Source organism: Theobroma umbraticum, unplaced genomic scaffold (genome assembly GCF_002168275.2).
Source record: "Theobroma umbraticum cultivar Fairchild unplaced genomic scaffold, ASM216827v3 scaffold_86.0, whole genome shotgun sequence".
Lineage (NCBI taxonomy): Eukaryota > Viridiplantae > Streptophyta > Magnoliopsida > Malvales > Malvaceae > Theobroma > Theobroma umbraticum.
In genome coordinates this window covers 1,770,991-1,781,809 of record NW_018397263.1, presented here as the reverse complement: position 1 = coordinate 1,781,809, position 10,819 = coordinate 1,770,991, and positions in this window count along the sequence as shown.

Below are 10,819 nucleotides of genomic sequence, written 5' to 3'. Positions count from 1 at the left end.
AATGGAAAAATGCCTAATGCTAACAGCTAATGATTTCGAGTGTAAAATGTTGTCATCGCCATTTCTCCTCGTACCAAGCTCTTGGAGGGCACCGAGCAAGCCAAACCGAGATTGATAAGGGAGAAAGTAAGGGATTGTAAGCTTCTAAGTTTAGCCAACAAGCCTAAGATGTATGACTGCACCTGTGTGTGGTAAACAGTTTTTTACTTGGACAAGCTTTGGGTGGTCATATGAGGAAGCATAGAGCTTCCATTGATGGAAAGCTGCTCGTCTTTTCCTGTTCTTGTTAACGCGCTCTTGGTGGGTGGATCAGATAGTACCAGTAAGGTTTTGAATTACTCTCTTGTTTGCCTTTTCGGTACTTGACACATCAATTTTTGGGTCAACATCATCCTATTTTTGGGTCAGGTTGAGAAATTAAATGAGCTAGGTTGTAACTTATAGTATCTCGTAATTACAATTGGGCCGGACTCAAGGCACTGGCTTTGTTTTGGAATTGCAATTCAAAGGTGTATTTTTTTGTGAAAGTCACAGTTGAACCATTTCATTAGCTATGCAAAAGGTACATCCAAGAGGAGGACAATAAACTTCCAACCACCAAAAGAAGAGTCTGCAGATGCCTAAAACACAATCTGCAGCAGCTAGACCACTCTGTGAACCCAAAAAACAAAATATACAGCCATCCTACAAGCACAAGAGGTTTGGTAAACCTCAGATAAACCAGAAGAGGATCCAGCCGAACGAAAGCACAATACCACCCCTGTACAGCATGACAATTCATTCACATAAATAAAAAGCCCAGCCAGTACATTGTGTAAATGAAAATCTTGTGTCCCATGCAACCAAAACAATTCCCCATTGTCATAACCTGAAAGCCTGCTCCATCAGAAAAAGTTCTTCAATGCGCCAACACCTAAAGTGAATGAAAGATAACCCAGCAGCAACAAGCACAAATAATCCAGTGACAAACAGAACAGAGAGTAAAATAACCAGAGATAATGAACAAAAAATTCACCACAAAGATCAAAGAAACTACACAGAGCAAATGATTCTCTCACAAGAATGATCTTTTTGCGTTTTGTATGATGAACTTTGAACGGAAAATGTCGATGAGGAATACCATTAATGATCATCTTTCGCAAATATATCTCAATTGAAACATAGGGTTATTCTTCCTTTTTATTATTATTATTTTTTAACCTATTAAGTTGCAATATAAAGAAAAAGAGAGTATAATTCAATTTCAAATTAAATAAGGAAGAAAAAAATAATTATCGATTATATCCTTTTCAATGTACATCATTCATCAAATGTCGTGAAAGTTTTTTTTTTCATTTGTTTGATAAGAACGTATATATATCTTTTACATCACAAATACATGATTTGTTTTTTTTCAATTAATTATTGAACATTAAGAATCAACTAAAATGCCCTAAACCACCATCACCGTCCTATATGCTAATAAAATCTTACAGTGAGAAAGAAAATAAAAAGAAAGGATGGGTTAACACTTTTGAAAATGAAAGGCTCATATATATAAACCTAACGAGTGGCTCACTTTTAATCATCACTAAAGTTAACGTTCGCCTTCATTTATACTGCAAAAGATATCTCTCAAGCTGATCTCATCAGTCAAAAAAACAAAACCCATAGATCTAGTTTTGGTTCATGAAATCAACCACCAAGTCCTCAAGCTTCCATGCATGTGATCAATTTTAGCTTTGGGACAGAACCCTTCGTGCCTCATGTCATGTATCTTTCGAAAATCAAAAAAAGCTCATAGCATTTTATAGCCAGTAAACCAGCGTTCGGTCAGGATTTACTTTCAAGTAGGCACAAGATTTTTAATTGGAATCTTCTCGTGTAATGCATACGTGCCTTTCACAAGCTTTTTGAACGAACTAAAATGGTTATTACTTCATAGATATACATATGATCACTAACCGCCCTTGATTCAAAGTTTCAACCATAAAGCCAAAGCCGTTACCACAGTATACATCCAGACTCTGATTGTTAAAATCTATGATACTTTTTTTATCAAATGGGGAACAGACTATGACATTTAATCAAAAATGTTTGTCCCTATATTGTTAGTGATATACTTCCTTTTAACTTTTCATTGAATGGCTTTATTATGATTCATATAGGATCTTATCTTTGAGTTAAACCATCATGATCTTCCCTACTAAAATCTTTCATTTATAGAAAAAACAAGCTTATAAAGTTTAGGTGTATCATCGTTCTTGTCAAAAACCCTTTTAATGAAAATGACAGGCTTCCACTTTTGAAACCACCCATTATTAAAACTACAGTTTTGCTTAATTTGCTAATATTAATTAATTAGCCAAGATTATTATCAACCCCATGTCGCTGAGATTGAGCTATTCCTTTATAATCTATTTGCTTACTTACGACGGAAACCTACTACTCCGGCTGTATAGTATATTTTCCAAATCCAAAATTAACATGGAAATGAAGTCAGGAATTATGTCATCAAAGCCCTGGAGATATTGTTTTCTACTCTGAAGAGTGTTAACACCCGTGCTTCCTGGAGGGAAATCTGGCATCCGAAGGAGTAAACACCATTTTTATATAGTTTAGATTGTTGTTTGATTTGGTTTACCATATGAATAAAACGTTGGTTTTAATTTTGTACAAGACTTTCAAGGGATCAATATGGGGATGACCGGCTGCCAAGCTGTACTGAAAGGAAAGCATATTGGCTGTATGACTAGATCGCTTTCGAGGGTCTAATGCCGGTCCAATTATATTGCTTAAAATCTCTACTTCATAACCCTATGACATTAACAGGTTTCTTTTGTCTTGTAGATCATTGGGGAGCAGCATGACTGTGACACTTTAATAATAAGAGCCTATTGGGATCAAATAATCTAATCCTGATGGATCAAATAAAACTCTTTGCCCCCACTTGGTGTCTCAATTGTTATCTTTTTTATAAGTTTACATTACATGTCCAATCTCATACTATTAACTTAAAATTTAAATTCTTAAATCTTAAATCTTGAACTCTATATTCTAACAGTGAAAATAAATAACTTGATAATAAAGTGACATTAATATAAAAAATTTACTAAACATGTGATGTGAGACTATGAACGGGTTTTGTTTCTCACTTTTCATATTGACCGCTTGTCCTCTTTTCAATTTCCATGCAAATGCAAATAAAACTGGGAGATAAGCAATGCCAGATGTAAGAAAGTTCATAATGATTATGCAGTCATGTTAAGATCAACTGATCATCCAAGATGACAATGAAAAAGATTATAAGCCGGGCCTTTAGTCAATTAGGTGTGACATATGGCGGGATATTGGTGAGAAATGATGCTTTGCACTGATAAAAACTTGTTGAGAAAACCAAATTTTTGTCATTGTGGGATTGTGTCTATATGGGGGCTGATAGATGCAATGGTGGGAAAGTCTATGAGTTGAGAAAGTCAGACTATGCGGAAGAGAAACAGGACAACATTTAAATCATGTGCTAGTTTTAATTTTGCATGAGAATTTAGACTTGCCTTAATAATGCAATGAGTATTATTTTAATTATCTTTCTGTTTCAGCAACTAAATCTGAGTCATCTCTAACCCTCCCTGGCCACAAGTTTTTTTTCTTGATTTTGACTTTCATACAATCATGCTGTTTAGCCTGAAATAGTAATTGGTTGTGAACATCAAAGTAATGAAATCTCTTGCTAGGGCCTTACTTGTGAGTCAATCTAGATCTGGTTTATGTGAGCACTTATATTTGCTTAAACATATTCCTAATTTTAGGTATGTTCAATGACTTGATAACCAGGGAAAAACATTGATTAATTCCTGAAGAAAAACTTCATCAAATTCTCACCAATCTTTGCCAAATGCATTAGCCAGTGATTTTGTTCTCATAGCTTGAGGTCAAAATCCTTCCTGGAGAACACCATGCCTCCTGCCATTTCAGGACCCACAGTTGCATTTGGCTTTAATTCCTTGGCCACAAGTCTTTGCCTACTTCTGCTAAAATTATCACCAGAAAAACACAGTTGTCCACTGTCAAGCTAAAAGGATAGCATTTAATCATATTCACAATACAGGAAAAAGAGGTTCTTACAGTACTGAACAGGTAGTTTGTTGCGCCAACCTGAATAATAACTCAAGCTTGATTCTAGATAACTGTCTTAGTCTCAAGTTCTTCAGAAAAATCCAAATACTACTTCAGACTCAGGAGTTGTTTTCCAACATTTGAGGGTTCCTATCACCTTAATTAAGAACTGGTTTTGATTATCAATTAATAAAGTCTAAACAAGGGTCCCGAGAGTTGATTAAGAAATCATTTTGCATAAATTCTAAACTGCAACTTGTTGTCGAAGTCAACTAATGAGAGCTCATTGTTGGAGCATAATCTCTCACGAATGCTGTTCATAAATTTAATGAGACTGAAGGAAGTGCCTGAATCATGTTTTCCCATGGAATGGAACGAGACAAAGTGCAGTTAAACGTCATTGCTTAGCCAATTCCATAGAAAATGTTGGGTAATTGCTAATTAAGCATCAGATAACCACCAAATGCAGGGAGGGGTTGAGGATTGGACCACCAAAGACCTTGAATCTTCAAAGTGTATCAAAAAGTTTTCAAGGGAAAAACCATATACTAACCTTGCGAATCATGTGGAGGTAATAATTTATGCTTGGAAACGAACCCTTCTTTTTGGCAGACATGTCATCACTAATAATATATTGTTAACAATTATGCTTTCATGAGAGCTTCACGTTTGTTTATACAGTAATTTAATTGCAAACTTCATGAATGATTATGATTGCCACTGAGTTAATCATCAAAGGTGTACTTGGAAAAGCATATACCACTTTTGAGACCGAGTCTCTTGTACCTGTTCTTTTATTCCCTGAACTTTTCATTTTCTAGATCTAGAGCATGAAGATGAAATGAACAAATTTTGATCCCAAAAACTAAATAATTATTTGAATATTCCGTTGAAGATTTTATTGAAAGTCATATAAAACTTTACGGGTTTATATTTAATATATTATATGATATATATATTATCATTTCATTATAAAATATTTAAATTTTATACATTGACAGTATATCAAATATAAATTTTAATTTTAAACCGTTATTTAAAGTGATTTTGAAGAGGGCAAATGAGGACATTCATGGCACTCAGTTATCAAATGGTGGCCCATGATAATACAGCTTCGATTCATTGAAGCTAAAAATCTTAGCTGTAATTATAAGGAGAGCCCACATAATTGATCTTATGGAGTTCATGATTAGGACACTGAACTCTAATCATGTTAATATAAACCTAATAGTTAGGTGCTAGCCCTGCTTTAATTTGCAATTCAGTTCTTCATTAACTAATCCCACTTCCTCCTTGTTCATATTCACGTATATATCTTTGCCCAAACCTGGCTTAGAAGGTTGGTCTCACATGCGCTTAATATCTGTCTCAAGTACCTACTCTAGTTGTGTTAAATGGTTAAATGCCCAATCCAGCTTGTGAAGCCGACATTCCAAAGGCTTTTCTCTTGTTCTGTCGTGAAAGATTAGGTTGACAACTTTTGTTATGATCAAAACTTGTTTGGTTTTTCAATGTAAAGAATTTTGGAGGCTCATGCATGTTTGATCCCTACATATTCAAGTTGGTAGAGCTTATTGATATGAATTTACCTAGAAAACCCATAATTATCCTTTACCAACAAACTGAGGCGGGCAGGCTATCTGGTTAAGAGCCTCCATGCCAGTGCATGAACCTTGCATGCACGAGTAGTTCATGCACGAGTAGTAAGCATCATTGATTGGAGCTAAACGAAAACTACCAACAAAGCCTATTCTAGCTAAACGAAAACTACACTATTAATAGTATATCCTTTTTATGACAAAAAAAATGCCTTTTTTGTTTTCTTTTCTTTGGTCAGCCTTTGATTGTCAATATAGATCACAAAACAAAATCATTTTTGTATTAGTTTTCTTATCATATATGGCACCTCTTAAAATCTTTCATTGGCCTTTCATTATTATCTTAAATGATTTATGAAAAAAAACAAAGAAAATTAAACTCAACTGTTCAAGTTATATACTGCAATAAATTTGAATTTAATTGTACTTCTTAGGTAACATATTTTTTTACATAGAAAAATCTTAAAAAACTACAACAGTTTAAGTTTTTAATTATATTTTATTCACATTTAGCAACAACATAGTAAAATCTTACAAAATACAACAGTTTAAGTTTTTAATTATATTTTTTTCACATTTAATACCAATATAAAAAGATATAATTTTTACTAGTATACATAATCCCTATAACTAAATTTTATTCATAATGCTATTAAAAATTTGTATACTACAATCAAATTTATAAATTAATGTAAAAAGTATTAAAAAATGTTACCAAAAATATTTTTAATAGCACATTTTAAAAATGTATAAGTCTAAATCAAATTTGCTATAATGAATCATGAGACACGTTCACTTATTATTAAACTGTATTTACTTAAACATTTAATTTCTTTTTCCTTTTTTCATGTATTTGGACATACATTCCAGTGTATACAAGGCACTCATCAATTAATTATTTGAAATTCTATCATCCATAATCTTCAAACACACTTCTTCACCTTTTCCATATTGTTTTTTTTTATATTTTCTTGGTGGGTACCAAAGAAAGGAAGCATTAAGTGTTGTCAATTCAAATATGAATATTCCAATAATACATAGAGCAACCAAACAAGCATTGCATGAGTATACAATAATGACACTTTCCAAAAGAAGTGAACAATTACGAAAGAAGCTTGTGTGAACCACTAGGATCCAACCGGCTCATGACTCGTGCACGCCCTCGCGCACGGCCAACGGGAGCATGTGAATTTGTTCGGACCTCATCGAAAGGCTCCTAGCTAGCCAGGTCGAATGAGAACAACCTCGATGCTTGCAAAACAAAAAAAAAATAATCATAACCTTAAAGCAGTGCCTATAATTCTAATGTGGATCCCAAACCAAATCAAAATTAATTATTTTTGGTAACATTTTTTACTTTATGAAGTAAATCTTTGGACGGTGCCTTTTGCTAGAAGCCCTACACGTCTCTTTCTGCCTTTTTTTCTCTCATATATCTTTCGAACTCGTGGAATAATGTCGTCCGTCCCAATTTGCTCACCTTGTTTCGTCCTTTGTTTTTATGTTCTTTGGGTGGTTGCCAATATGAAGAAGACACATGAATGTTGGTAATTTGGAAACCTAATCAAGCACAGCACTATATCCTCCATTTCAAGTTCTGAATATATATTTTTGATCATCAAGGGCTAGAACAATCTAATTATTGATCATCTCATTTGATTTGATTATGCAGTGTTTTCAATTTATTAATTTTCATGAAAATAAATTGTTTTTCTTTTTTGAGTTTGTCCATGATGAGCTTTTCATTGTAACGTTCTCATTCTTTTTTTAAAATGCATAATTTTATATATTAATTTAAAATAAAATTAAATAAATATCGAATCGAGTCTAAAATTATACTCTAACAAACATTAAAACTCATTCCGACATTATAATTTTTACTTAGTAAAAAACAATATAAATTAAAAAATAAAACTCTGAAAGATATAATTTATACATTTATTTATAACTTGTTTAGAATAGTATGAATTTTCAAGATATTTTCTTACTACGTCAACACCACACAAGTCCTAATAAGCCGCAACGACGGTGAGACTCAAACACTCTCATTTCTCTCATATTCCTTTATGCAAATTCTTGACATTTGTACTTTTGCAAACAAGATTTCTTTTTTTATAATCAAAACTAGTATTTTATTTTCAATTTATTTAAAAATTCTCCAAGTAGCTTCCACTAAGCTTGTTCAAATTGATCCTCCAAATAATTGTCATATCATTCCGTACATCTCCTTCTAACAATAAAACCACAATGCCTGGAATAATTGCAACTTATAATACTTTGATAAACTGCTTTTCGTGATTCACGTTTTGTTCCTAAGCAAACAAAAACAAATAATTCCACTCCGCATATCTGATCGATAACAAAGCATTATTTGTCATTGCAGTTCATATTGAACGATATGGCCAAGACAAAATAGAAGTTTCCAAGGGGAGATCATGGTTGGACCAGATGGCAACCTTCTCTAGGAACGAAGCTGGACCATTTCCCTCCTTGGTGCGTTAGTCAAAAAGGGTTTCTGTAAGTTAAATGACCAATATTGACCAAAACATGTATAGATTTCATATTAGGTACATGTCAGAACCAAGATTGATCAGAAAACCTTGGAAATATGATAATAATAATAACACTCGTAAGGGAAGGCTGCCTTTGAGTGTCCAACACAAATTGGTGTTACTTTGTTTAATTGGGAAACAGGGTTTTCTATCTTTAAGAATGTTCGAATTGATACAGGCACTACTTGTCAAGCAGGATAACCTTTGGCATATGTTAAAAGGTCCCCTTCGTATTACGTTTTCCTACCTCTTCTTTTTTTAATTAATTATGTGTAGTCATACGTACTATATTAAATTAAGGATAAACTCTATGTTTTAATATTTTTTTTTTCAATTAACACCGCATGTATATAACTTATAATTAGACAAAAGATTGTACTGTCAATTTTAATTAATAAAATTATTAAAATACTTTTGATTCAAAGTTAACCTCTTTATAATTTTGTTGTACAAAATTAATAATTTAATTTTTTACAAGAATAAAAATTATCTGCATTCTGTTAATTGATAAAAAAAAGAATCACAAGCTAACATGTAATCATAAGGGGTGTAACCCTTTAACTAATTAATATATCTTCATTTTTTGATACAGTAACCGACCATAATATAAAAGAAAATTTACCACCCCAGCACCTAAAATTAAGTCAAAAAACAGGACAAAAGTATTGATTTTATAATGAATAAAATAAATTACTAATTAACCTAAGATTTGATAACTATATGATAAGTTCAAAACAAGTGAACGAGGACATCAAACTCTAGGGAAAGATTAAGACAAACAAATATAAAAATTTAAAATGTGAAAAAAGATCAAATGTAGCTAAGATAAAATCATCTGTATCTGATTGAAAAAGAAATGCAAAAAAAAAAATGTAGCCTTTTTTAACTTTTTCCTGTGTTGGAAAATCTACGGTTGTGACGCAACCTAATGCTGTGTCTCCCAATCTGGTAAACTTTATTATAAAAAATAATTTAAAAATTCTTATCATTTTTAACATAGTCACGCACATTAATTTGGGGTTAGGTTGTAGGCATGATTTTATGAATCTCCTCTGGGCCATTGGGACGAGGCCACACGAGCTTGGCTTAGAGATAATCATGACACTTTGTTCTCACCCATTGGCTCATCTCAAAGGCAATTCTTTAATCACAATTTTCTCCAAGCTCGGCTTAATAATCATTGTTTATCTCATGGGGAACAGGATTAGAGCACTTAACCTTTATCCAACCAATACAAAAAAGCCTACTCATTGGCGTCATTGGATTGCCTAAGATTAGGCTTGTTAGTAAATTAATTAACTCACCCTTTTTTCTGCTAGCTCAAATGTTTGACCCATGGCAAGGCAGGAGGACTTGGCACGTGTTTAAGTGATTTAGGTTAATAGTTTTAAAATATTATGAAAGGTTACAGTTATTAGCACGAAAAGCATAATCAAAGGTTTAAACTATGTTAATCACGTAGGTAACACATGTAGGAATGGGAAATAAGGGTATTTTGATAGGTAAGTTACGAGTCAAAAGATACGAAAAGCTACTAATCTTTTTTGTATTAGTAAATTGTATAATTTGGGACATATTAAATATGTAATTTATGGTGGATGGAAGTGGTCTTGCCAGGTTCAGAAGGTTGGCAGTTGAACCATTAGTACTGATCGTGCAATCTATATAGGCTAGCTAGTTCGAGAGTTTAGTTACAAAAGCTGGTGCACCCACCCTTACCTGGTGCAGCCTTCAGAGCCTGCCTGCTCCTCCAATTTTTAAGTGGCTGAGCTGATCATCTTTGTGTCACATCAGCTGGTACCACCGTACCAGACTAACCCAAAGCTGAAAAGTGCTTGTAGTACTATTTAAATTTGAAACGTATGGAAACTTCCATTGTCAACTGTTGAAGGGTGAAGATTTTTATATACTGAAGCAATGAAGATGGTGAAAGAGTGGTCAACAAGTGTAAAAAATGTTAAATTATCATCCACGCTGTAAACTTTTTACCCAACTTTCTTTTTTCCTACCAATGTAACCCAAATTCTCCTTCTTCCCATCCCTATAAATAAGTAATAATTAAAAATTCCCGATTAGAGATTATATATGTAAGTTCATCGTCATTGATTCTATTAGAGATTATATATGTAAATTCAATTATAAATTTAAAAAAATTAAAATTTTAATAATAAATTCATATAATTCAAGCCCAAGTCTTAGCTTCTCCGAGGGGAATATGTTCTCCAAAGTTCTTCGAGGGGAATAAAAAGTATACATCAATTCAATACTTTGGTTACAATAGCGGCAAATGTCCTTTTCTTTTTGTTTTCCATATGCAACCTCCAAGGCTCTAAGTCAAGATATATACCTAAGTTTCACCAACAACCTGACGACAATTTCCTGCCTCATACGATTTCTTCGTGTGGAAACAGAAATACAATAATATTTACAGCCAATGGAAACAGAAATTTGTCAAGAGATTCCAGGTTTTACATATGCCCCATCAGCTCTTCCAATTCCATGCATGAATCTAAATAAACATTTTCCTAAGTTCCAACCACCAGATTTTCTCTCTTGACGAAGGAGAGGGAAACT